The 12475-nt window shown below is 41.0% G+C and overlaps 1 long non-coding RNA gene across 1 annotated transcript; it reads left to right on the forward strand.

The window, feature by feature from the left end:
* Nucleotides 1–5969: 5969 nt before the first annotated feature.
* Nucleotides 5970–12101, forward strand: LOC120534522. Its single transcript, XR_005634776.1, has 3 exons — nt 5970–5986; nt 6876–6941; nt 12061–12101. It is a non-coding gene; the product is annotated as an uncharacterized LOC120534522 (long non-coding RNA).
* The last annotated feature ends 374 nt before the right edge of the window (nt 12102–12475 follow it).

The following is a 12475-nucleotide window of genomic DNA, read 5'->3' on the forward strand; positions in this document are numbered from 1 at the left end:
AGAAGGATAAAATCTGCAAAAGTTTAAAGGAGAAAGAAGCTGAACTGATAAGTGTGTCAGGTAACTGAGCTGAACTGATGACTGTGTGACCTTGAAGAGCTGAGAGTGTCAGACCTCAACAATACATGTAGGATGACAAGAAGTCAAAGGAGACCTTAGACATTTGATTAGTTTAAAAGTTAATTTTGCTTTATGAGCAGCTGCCTAAGGTTCTTAAAAGTGATTGAGAAAGCCACAAAAGCACATAAAGGGCAGGAGTTGTGCAAAATGTAGCAGAGAGCTGATGAATACAATCAGCTCTGGATGAACACTTGGTCCTCCATAACAGTACGAGGTTTAAGCAGCAGTGAGAGGGAACAGCCATCTAGCAATGATTGAATTTAGTTTTCATTCAACTCATGTTAGACAAAACCAGTTTAGCTCAAACAAATTGTAAAACTAACAATATGATGACATTCATTTTTACTCTTTGGCTTTATGGATTGAGGTTTCCAGAAGTCCACACCAGACTGAGATGCCTTGTTACCTAGCGCTTCAACTTCACGGTTGATGATTGTTTTCTTTACATCTTGTAAAGCACTTTATGCTACATGTATAGTATAAAAATGAGTTATAGAAATAAATGTTGTGGCTGAGGAGGAGGTTGCACTCCTGTGTATAAACAGAGAACTGGAGGAACTCACCTAGATGTCCTTCAGAAAGACACTGTGCACAACTAAAGTGGTGTTGGAGGAGACTCCAGTCCAGAGAGCTAGTGGGTTATGGTCAGATATAAGCACAAGGCAAGTACTCAGAACTGTCCAGCAGTGTCAGCAGAATTATCAAAGTCCAGCAGTTCAGAGCACCTTGTTGAGCAAGATGTCATCTCTGATATCTGACACCCTCAGCAGGACTGAAGACCACCTGTGGGTCTCCTCTAACTGAACTGCCAGAGAGAAAGAAGAACAATAACTGACAGACATACAGCAGTCTCTTCAAGTGGGCTACCATCTCAGTGCTCAAGTAGGAGACCTCCCTGGGCAGATGGGTAAGCTCCAGAGTGGGAGTGGATCCAAGTGTCATTGTCACAGAAAATGCTCAGTGGGTGTTGCACTTACTTCAAAAAAAAAGTCTAACCAGGCCCCTTGAGCTCTCCAGTTTGGACAGAAAGGCCAGAGTAGGAATAGCTGAAAAGAACCACCAGTTCATCTGTCCTGAATCCACCCTTTAAACATGTACAAGGAGCGTAGGATAAGAAAGAATATCATTGATTGTCCTGGTGAGGATGACTGTCATACAAACTAGGAACTTAATCACTTTTACAGGATATTTTCAATATTTTTCAAGTCAAAGTTATTTCTTCACAGTCATTGTGTATCTTAGTATGCTCTAAAGTGAAGCATATTTTATAAACCTTAATAAATGCGTATCTTGTTCTTTCCTTTTATAATGGAGGTGAGGAGTACTGGTGTTCTAATGTGAAATAAAAAAGCCCTAAAACATACCAAATATGTCCACTTTAAAGTAGCAAAGGTCTCAGTTTAACAAAATGTTCCTTCCACATTTCTGAAGAACGCTTGTCGTGACCCCCAGTGCAGTCCTATGGGGGGTGCTGTTGCAGGCTCTTCAGTCCCCATACAGCTGGAGTGAAAGCTTGGTCCGCATTGCCGGCAGTAAGTTAGATTCAATCCCAGTGGTGTGGAGTTTGTCACCAATTTAGTTCATAATCTTTATGGAAAGAATTTCAAGGAGCAGACAAGGAGGGAATCATTTCCAGTGTGGTGACCTTAGGATGACATCTCTGCTTTTGAAGATGATGTGATCCTGCTGGCTTCATCCTGATGTGACCTCAGGTGCACACTGGGTTTGCTTGTCGCCTCAGAGTGTTTGTCGCCGAGTGTGAAGCAGCAGTTATGAGAATCAGCATCTCCAAGTCTGAGGTCATGGTTCTCGGCTGAAAAAGGGTTTGAGATGGGGTGCTGCCTCAAGTGGACGAGTATCTCAGGGTCTTGTTTATAAGTGAGGGAAGAATGAAGAAGGAGATTGACACGTGGATCGGTTATGCTTTCACTGTACTAGTGAATCCTGATGAAGAGAGAGCTGAGCCAAAAGGCAAAGCTCCCAATTTACTGGTGGATCAACATTCCTGTTTTCACCTCTGGTCAGAAGCTTTGGGAAGTAAATGAAAGAACTAGAAACACAACACTCAGATACAAATCAACCCATAAATACACAGAGAGAACATGCAAACTACATTTAGACTGGCGCTGTGAGGCTGGAATAAAAGCTCTGTGCTACCACTTTGCCTATACTAAAGCATCTGTACGAAACTTACTAAACTTCTCTTTGATTTAAACTAAATGTATACCTACAATGTCTGTTCCCTTCTTGTCTGTTGACTGCAATCTTTCTCTTGCTAGAGCACTGAAGCACACGTGTGCATCAACATACAGGCATCAGCAGGCAATATCTTTGCGAAATAATGAAATAAGCTTCTGTATAGTGAAAGAATGTGAATGACTGTGTGAGACTTTTTGGTTATTGTTGTCTACAAAACAGAAACAGAAATTCACATCTGGGCCTCAACATTCAATATCAGTAACGGTGATTGGTGACGACTTTCTGAGGTGAATCCACAGCCCTGGGACTGAAAATGTTCTGCAGAGAAGCCAGATCAGTGTAATGTACAGTCAGCCTCCTTTAAAATGGCTGAGTCTCAAAAATTCTTTGCTTTTTGTTTTTTCCTTCCTAAAATGACATGAATGTGCTGTTTTCGCAATATGAATGCAATGTCAAAATGGACGTGTTCAGTATCTTTTACTGCTTTTTCTCACTTTGGGGCTCAGTACCCATTAGCTCTGTTGTAAATCACAAGAGCAGGCTGGTTATTTTCATACATTTATAGTTATGCTTCACTTTAGAATACAGTTTCATCTAATAAAATAATATATTATGATTGTGAAGAAAGAACTTTGACTCTCAGAATACCAAATATATCTTTTAAGACAAACGCCCCTACATTACAAAGAAGCTGTATTTAGATTTGGTCAAGCTTAAAGTTCATATGTTTGTCAAATCAAATTAAAAGTCAAAAAATTGATAATTCATATTCCAGTGGTACTGACTGAGCTGTTATCTTGTTGGACATCTTCAACTTGGTCCAATTTCCTAATGTTTAGAGGCTTGTTTTTCAAGAGAGCCAAACTTATTATTAACTAGCCATCGCCCGTGGCTCCGCCAGTGTAGTAGTGAAACAGGACAGTGAGGAGGGTCCCCTGGCTCCCTACTCCTGACGTCACGCTTCCTCCTCCCCTTGGCCCGCAGCCTCTGTCTCGGATTACGCGAATATATTGCTCCTGTAAGCGAACTATGATTCTTTAGCGATGAGAGAAGTTGCAAAATCAACTGTAATGTTCAAGCAAATTATAGAAAAAAACCCGATCTAAATCCTTTGAGTAGTTCTGTCGTTCACTAGCTAAGCAGAGGTAAGGAACGCCTCGAGGCTGGCACATGAGTGAAGAGGCTCAGCCCGCTGCGTGTCTCTCAGATTCACACAAATAAATCGGTACCACAAGCAAACTATGACACATAGAGCAATGAGAGAAGTCGCAAAATCGACCGCAATGTTCAAGCAAATTATAGAAAAAAACTCGATCTAAATCTATTAAGTAGTTCTCTCGTGAAAAGTGGACAGATAGTCCTATGGACAGATAGTCCTACAGACAGGCAGACATTGGATTTTCTATATATAGAGAGATGTTACCTCCAAAAGTCAACTCTGGCAATTGTGCCTCATCTCCTGTACTGCTCTGTGTGCATTTTGATTGGCTGAGATAATGACAGGGAAAAATAGGAGACCAAGCAGACTGGATGCATCAGAATCACATTTCATTGAATTGCCACACACCGCACTCTTCAAAGACGGGAGGAGCCGACCAGCAGCACCTCAGTAATCAGATATAAACTGACAGGCAGATCCTGTGGAAGTCGCTATTCAGTTCAATTCCATTTATTTTGTATGGCGCTCTTCATGGAGTGCTGGCTCAGAGTGCCGTAATAAGTTCACAGATAAAACACAATTACAAACTTTACAAAATCATAATGCACACAGATATACTGATGAAAGTGTTGGGGTCCTATGTGGGAAAAACCTCATTTACTGCTGAACTTTAGAGGTTGGGTGGGATGTGTGCCAGCAGCTCTATTCCACTGTAGGACAAGGTGGCATTGTCCCATTTATCTTGGCTTTCAGTGGCACACGAGGCCGAATAATTAATGAGAATAAGAAGAGGAGCAGAAAGCTGACTTCACTACCACCACCTGAACAGTAAAACGAAGAGCAAAACTGCAGCTCTGCCTACATTGTGGTCAGCTCTGTACTGCATCTGAGAATGAAGACATAATTCAAGGATGAGCTGACATATCTGTGGAGACACCGTCACACAACAAGGTAACCAAAAGGACATTTGTGTTGTGGAAGAAATACGCTGAGGAAGACAGGAGCTTCATCAATCAATCAACAATTTTTATTGGCAACAGATGAATAGTTGTGAGTTCTGTGCTTGCAAGCCAGAGAGAAGCCCCCCTTACAGTCCCCAGACAACTCCTTATATTGTGAGCTTGTTTACCTCTAAAGGAGTTGTTCCTCTTTTTAGCATAAGTCGTAAGTCATCTTATAGTTAATAAGTCATACAGCTATTTTAACACAAAAGCAGGAGTTCATTAAAAAGCAGTTTGCACTTGAAGCACAGAGTACATTCTTGTTCAACAGTCCAGCTGATGACAGGCCACATGTTAACCCTTAGAATAACAAGGGGATATGTCATTTTTATTCCAGTGTTTTAGGCTTGTAACCCAAAATTGAACTCTGGCTAAACCTGATGGACAAAATCAAGCACTGGACCTGTAACTGGAAGGGACTTTGATTCAATTTGATCACCACAGGCTGTTCTTTCCTTTAAAGTCAGATATGAGCATTTCTTTTGGAGCTGGAAGCTGACCACATTCATGGTGACCGAGACAGCTGTTCTCTTTGAGCCTTGGAGATTAGAACTCATTCATTACATCAGAGATCCACTCCTCCAAACCTACACTGTTTTCCCAGTGATTGAGTGCCTTCTTAATCATTTTCTTGATCATCTTGTTGACTTCTCTTGAAGTGATATAACTGACTGAGCAAACCACACTGGCCATCATAGAGTTGTAGAACATGTAAAGGATGTCACTACCCACATTAAAGGAGCACAGTCTCCTCAGTAAAAAGGGTCTGCTTTGTCCTTTCTTATATTCAGCAACTTGTGTGTGTTATGAGACCAGTCCAGCCTGTCGTCGATGCTGTTCCCTCAAATTTACTGTGAGGCCACTACTTAGGATTGAGATAAGCAGTCATGTCAGACTGAATTCTGATCCCTGAGCCTCCAACACATTTGTATCTGTGAAGTTTCATCTTTTCTCTTTCCATTTCAGGTTTAACACAGAAGTTTCCTAAAGTAATACACACTTTCTCTCATGAGGATCTCCTCAAGATCACGAGTTCTACAAGCCCTACCTGGCCTATGTGATTGAATACGACATCACGAGTATCCTGCAGAACCTGGCCACCAAGAACATCCTCACCAACGATGAGGCCAAGGTAGGCAGTTCTCCCTGTCAGTACGAGGCACAGAGAGCTGAGCAGAGATGGTGAGCTCAGGAGAATCATCTGAGACTGCCTGACCCTCCATAGGAGGTCTTTCTGTTATTGTGAGGTCATCAGACCCCACTGACCACTCTGCTCTGCTCCCCCAGTGGTCTTTTCTAAATTAGCCCTATGGTTACTTGCTTGTCTTTCAGAGATTCAAAGCCAAAGAAGAGTGTGAGAGGCGAGCAGGTGTGGAGTCCTTCATCAGTGACATAATGAAGATGGACAGTGTGGTACTGGTGAGCCTGTGGGAGGCGCTGGCTGAAGAACTTGCGAGATTTCCATCACCAAACATGACAAGAATACTGGAGGAGGTGACAGAGTGTGGTGAGTTAATAGAGTTCTGTGTGACAGGGAAACACTGAATGTGTGCAAATCAGAAAAGGAGACAAAGTGAGAGACACAGGACCACAAAACACAACATTACTGTCTGTAGGCCACCGGACTAACAACTGTCAGGTCCATCACTTACACCGAGACGTCTGCTTGATGGCCGTCAATGCCAACACTTTCTTCAGCTTCTCTGATTTTTATTTTATTTTATGTGTCTTAAAGTCTTTAAAGGGGCAGTGGTCCCACCATACTATTTAGTAACTGGTGTGCTACTGTCACCTATGTGTGACCTGTCATGACCGCATATTTGACTTGCATGTCCCCCTTCTACACTTTACAAGCCTACAGCTACAGCCCACCAGGATGATCAGTAATGATATTTTTTCTTTCTTTAACAGGAAGTCACCAATTCTGTTGTTTGCCAACACCCCTGATCTTAGCACTCCCCTCAGGTCGGTGTGTTTAAACATCAGCTTTAGATGCCCCCAGATGCCCACACTCATGCTCATCCATTTTTTTCTTCTTTCATATCCACATGAAGCTTATTGTACCCCTGAGATCTCAGTAAAGAGTTCCTGCTTTCCTCAGCATGATAAACACACAATATGTCTACTGTTCCTATTGCTCTCTTATGTGTCATTTTCCTGGGTTTTCTTTCCTGGACAGTTAAATGCAGACCTCCCAATATGGACACACATGGGTGGTTTGCTGTTTATTTTCAAATGTTAACTCTTCATTGGTGCCAAACGAAGTCCACATTAGCTGGAGTCTGTTAGTTTCTGATATTTTTCTGTTTACCTCACTGTACTCACTTTTTCTTTTTTGTTAATTTTCTCCTTTACTGCTGTAATTGTCTCTTCTGTCTCTCTTGTTGTCTTTCCAGGACCAGACCTCTTGATGGACATTCAGGCCAGTCTCCAGCCCACTCCCATTGATGATGGTATTAAAGGTAAGCCACTGGTCTTGTATCTCCGGTCATCAGCTCCTCCAGGACTCTGCTGCTCAGTTAGAACATCAGAACAGTTGTGACGAGATCAGGCCATTCATGTCAACAGGCTCACCTAATCCTATTGTCCTAATCTTTTTTAAAATAACATTGTCAGCTTTGAAGGGTCTTAAAATCCTAAACTTCACCACACTTTCTGATCACTTTTTTCCATGTATCTGTTGTTTTCTTTGTGTAGAAAAATGTTCATATTTGTATGACATTTAAATTACATTAAAAACTTAATTTATGGTATCTTCATCTGCCTCATTTTAGGCTGAAATGGTTCAACTCCTTCAGTCTGTCCTCATGGTGCAGACCTCTCAGTCCTGAATCAGCCTTGCTGCTCATCTCTGGACTTTCTTTACTGCTGCAATATACGTTTTGTAAACCAACGACCAAAAGCGCACACAACACTCCAGGCGAGACGTCACTAGTGTGTTATAAAGTGTTTTATAACCTAAAGTGACTTGTACTCCACATGGGGGCGCTATATAACCTATTATTCTGCTAGCCATACTCATAGCTCCTGTCCACTGTCTCAATGTAATAAAGATCATTTTATTACAATCCCCAGGCCTTTTTTGTAAGGGACATGTTTAAGTTTTAGACCCCCCACCCCCAACTCCACTGTGTATTCAAATCAATGTACTCCCTACATGTAATACTTTACATTTATTTACATTAAATCTCATCTGCCACAGATCTGTACAAGTCTCTATGCTGTCCAGATCCCTCTGTAAGAATATGACTGGTTCTGCATTGTCTACCAATACTCCCACCCAGTTTGATATCATCATCACGCTGATGTTACTTATTTGTAAATTCTTATCCTGAACACTTATTTATATTAAAAAGAACAGCAGGCCCAACACTGACCCCTGAGGGACTCCACTGTTATGGTGATCTCTTTCTGATAAGGCTCCTCTCCTAACATCTCTTTGCTTCTTGTGTTTGAGTCAATTCTGTACCCACCAACAGACTGTGCCCTTTATTCACACTTCATTTACACGTATCTATTCATCTGCTTTTATTGCTTCCTCATACAATTTCACTTTACTAGTGAGACATGATCTCCTCATCTAAACCCATGCTATCCCTCACATGTGCTGCTTTGATCCAGTGATCCCAAGGACCTCAGACCAGTTTCTTTTAATGTCATCCATCATGAAGATCTCTGAGAGGCTGGTCCTGAAACACCTCCAACCACTGGTTTCAGAACATCTCGATCCTCTAAAGTTTGCCTATCAGACACATGCACAGTAGGTGTTGAGGATGCTTTCATCTCCATGTTCCACAGACTCTACTCCCACTTGGACAAAGATGGTCAGGATCATGGTCTTTGAGTTTTCTCATTGCCTTTAACACCATTCTGCCTCATTGACTGGGGGAAAAAGCTAAAGAATTTGAATCTTGATGCCCCCACAATCTCTTGGGTCTTGGACTACCTGACTAACAGACAGCAGATTGTGAGGCTGAGGGACTGTGAGTCAGAAATGGAGGTGTGTAATACTGGAGTACCTTTGAGCGCTTTGAGTAGTGAGAAAAGCGCTATATAAATGCAAATAATTATTATTATTACCTCAGGGAACTGCTCTGTCACCCTTCCTGTTTACTCTCAACACAAAGGACTTCCAGTACAATACCAGCACTAACCACGTACAGAAAATCTCGCATGACTCCTCCATCATAGGCTGTGTTATTAATGTAAACAAGTCAGAGCACACAAGGTTTATGGAGGACCTTGTGTTATGGTGAAGGAAGATCAACATCAGAAAGACAGATGAGTTGGTGGTGGATGTATGGCATGCCAAGGAACCTTTGAGATCAGTCATCATCCAGGTGGAGAACATGGAAGTGGTACAGAGCAACAGTACCAGGTGTCCATATAAACAACAAACTGGACTAGTCTGACCACACAGTGACACTGGACAAGAAGGACCAGAGCAGATTCCTGTTGACCTATTCCTGATACTCTTCACCTCCTGTTCTTTTACTACTAAAATACTGAAAGACTCTCTTTGTCTCATCTTTTATTTTCTCTTAATTATTATTAAGTCCTTTTTAGCTTCCCTGCTATGTTCTCTACCAAGACATTGTGAATTGTATTACATTGTGGTCACTTGACCCCAGTGGTTCAATCACATCCATCCCTTCAATTGTATTCTGATTATTAGCAAATACCAAATCCAGGCAGGCTTCCCTCCTGAGTTAGTGATTTAACATATGGATTTATAAACATTCACTCATTACGTCTAAACACTCCTGTTCTTGTCCTCTGCTACTTGTAATGTTGCCCCAGTTAATGTTTGGGTAATTAAAAGTCCCCCATGACTTTAAAATCCCCCTTTAAGCTTATCTTTTTAATATTATAAAAGGATGTCAATTGAAGTTATTGATGTCATTAGGTGGTCTGTAACACACTCCAAATATGAAGCCTTGACCCCTAATGCTGTCTCATCGTACCAAACATCCTCACTAAGCTGTGGCTCACCATCTAATTGAAGACGCCTTACATTCAAATCATATTTTATACACATGGCGACTCCCACACCTTTCACTTTTTGTCATCTTTCCACAGTAATGTGTACCCGTCGATGTTCTCCTCCTGCCAGTCTCTGTTATTTAACAAGATAATAATAATAATAATAATAATAATAATAATAATAATAATAATAATAAGTTACATTTATTGAGCTCCTTTAGTGAGTAAAATAAAAATTACACAGATGACAAAAGTTTGTAGAAGAGGAAAGTTTTCAGTTGATATTTAAAACTGCAGAAAGAGGAGCAAACAAGGAGAGACTGAGGAAGAGAGTTCCAGAGTTGAGGGGCCATAATACTGAAGGACCTGCCTGTCCTCCCAGGATGGAGAGCCTGATGCTTGGGACAGTAAGGAGATGACTGCTCGAAGACCTGAGAGAGTGACAAGGAGTGTTAGGAGCTAGTAACTGAGTGAGGTAGAGAGGTGCAAGGTTATGTAGGGCTTTGAAGGTGAGTAGCAGAATCTTGAATTTAATCCTTGATGGAACTGGTAACCAGTGAAGCTGGGAGAGAACTGGGGAGATGTGAGCAAAACACTTTGTGTGGGTGAGGACTCTGGCTGTGGAGTACAGCTATATACTGTAGCTCATGTGTAGATTTTGCAGGGAGGTCAATAAAGAGGGAATTACAGTCATAAATACAAGCCATTATGAAATAATGAACCAGAGTTTGAGCATCATTAAAGGACAGAAATAGACAGAGGCGGGCAACATGACAGAGATGATAGAATGAAATTTTGAAAAGAGACCTAATGTGTAGCTCAAAGTTAAGTGATGAATCAAACAAAACACCAAGATTTCTGACAACAGGAGCAGGTTTGACAAGTGGACCATCAACAGAAATAAAGAATTTGGATGCCTTAGAAAGTTGGGATTTTGGACCTACCAGTAACACTTCAGTTTTATTGGCATTACATTTGAGAAAGTTAATTATTTTTCATCCATAGCTTAAGATTAGTGATGCAGTCAGTGAGTGTGCTGGGAGGCAAGTCATTACTAAGATAAGTTAAGGCCATCAATCAATCAATCAACATTTATTTATATAGCACATATTCATACAAAAAAATGTAGCTCAAAGTGCTTTACAAAATGAATAGAAAAACAGAAGACACAATAAAAAATAAACATAAGTCAACATTAATTAACATAGAATAAGAGTAAGGTCAGATGGCCAGGGTGGACAGAAAAAACTCCAAAGGCTGGAGAAAAAAATAAAATCTGTAGGGGTTCCAGACCAAGAGACCGCCCAGTCCCCTCTGGGCAATCTACCTAACATAAGTCAAACAGTCCTCTTTGTATTTAGGGTTTTCATGGAAGGACCTGATGATGATGGTCACGTAGACTTCTGGCTTTCAGTCCATCAATGTTGGTGCATCATGATGCTTTGAGTAGGTGGTGGTGGCGAGGCCGCCACCACAAAGAAACCGGAAAAAGAAACAGAAGAGAGAGTAGGGGTCAGTATGGATTTTGGAGCCACTGTGAATAGTTATTATGAAGAATTGAACATACAGAGTATCAGTATTAAGTTAAAGTGAAGTTATAAAAAGGCCATGTTAAAGTAATGTGTTGTCAGCAGTGTTTTAAAGTGCTCTACTGTATTTGCCTGGCAAATTCCTATTGGCAGGCTATTCCAGATTTTAGGTGCATAACAGCATAAGGCCGTCCGCCTCACCACTTCTTTTAAGTTTAGCTTTTGGAATTATAAGGAGACACTCATTTGAAGATCTAAGGTTACGATTTGGAATATAACATGTCACTCATTCCGATATATAAGATGGAGCGAGATTATTGAAGGCTTTATAAACCATAAGCAGTATTTTAAAGTCAATCCTGAATGACACAGGCAACCAGTGTAGTGACATCAAAACTGGAGAAATGTGTTCGGATTTTCTTTTCCCAGTTAGGATTCTAGCAGCTGCATTCTGCACTCGTTGCAAATGATTTATGTCTTTTTTGGGTAGTCCTGAGAGGAGTGCGTTACAGTAATCTAGTCGACTGAAAACAAAAGCGTGAATGAATTTCTCAGCATCTTTCAATGATATAAGAGGTCTAACTTTAGCTATGTTTCTTAAGTGAAAAAATGCTGTCCTAGTGGTCTGATGAACATGCAATTTAAAATTCAGATTACAGTCAACAATTACCCCTAAATTTTTTACTTCCGTCTTAACTTTTAATCCTAGTGCATCAAGTTTATTTCTGATAATCTCACTGAATCCATTATTGCCAATTACTAAAATTTCAGTTTTCTCTTTATTTAGTTTGAGAAAATTACTATTCATCCATTCAGAAACACCAGTAAGACATTGTGTTAGTGTATCAAAAGAGTCGGAGTCATCAGGTGCTATAGATAAGTACAGCTGTGTGTCATCAGCATAGCTGTGGTAGCTCACGTTGTAACCTGAGATAATCTGACCTAACGGAAGCATGTAGATTGAGAAAAGCAGCGGACCCAGGATTGAGCCTTGTGGACCACCATATCGGATATCATGTGTCTTTGAGATGTGATTACCACAACTAACAAAGAATTTTCTCCCTGCCAGGTAGGATTCAAACCAATTTAAGACCCTGCCAGAGAGGCCCACCCATTGACTAAGGTGATTTCTAAGAATATTGTGATCAATGGTATCAAACGCAGCACTCAGATCGAGGAGGATGAGAACAGATAAATGGCCTCTGTCTGCATTTACCCGCAAGTCATTTACTACTTTAACAAGTGCAGTTTCGTACTGTGATTTGTTCTGAAGCCTGACTGAAATGTATCAAGAATAGCATCTTTATTGAGGTGGTCATTTAATTGCAAAATGACTGCCTTCTAGAATTTTACTTAAGAAGGCCATGTCTGCGAATAATCTGACCCAAAGGAAGGATATAAAGTAGAAGACGTGACGGCCCAAGGACTGAACCCTGAGGGACGCCATGCGACACAGGTGAGGTGGAGGATTTATATCGCCAAGT

This window comes from Polypterus senegalus, chromosome 8, assembly GCF_016835505.1.
Source record: "Polypterus senegalus isolate Bchr_013 chromosome 8, ASM1683550v1, whole genome shotgun sequence".
Taxonomy (NCBI): domain Eukaryota; kingdom Metazoa; phylum Chordata; class Cladistia; order Polypteriformes; family Polypteridae; genus Polypterus; species Polypterus senegalus.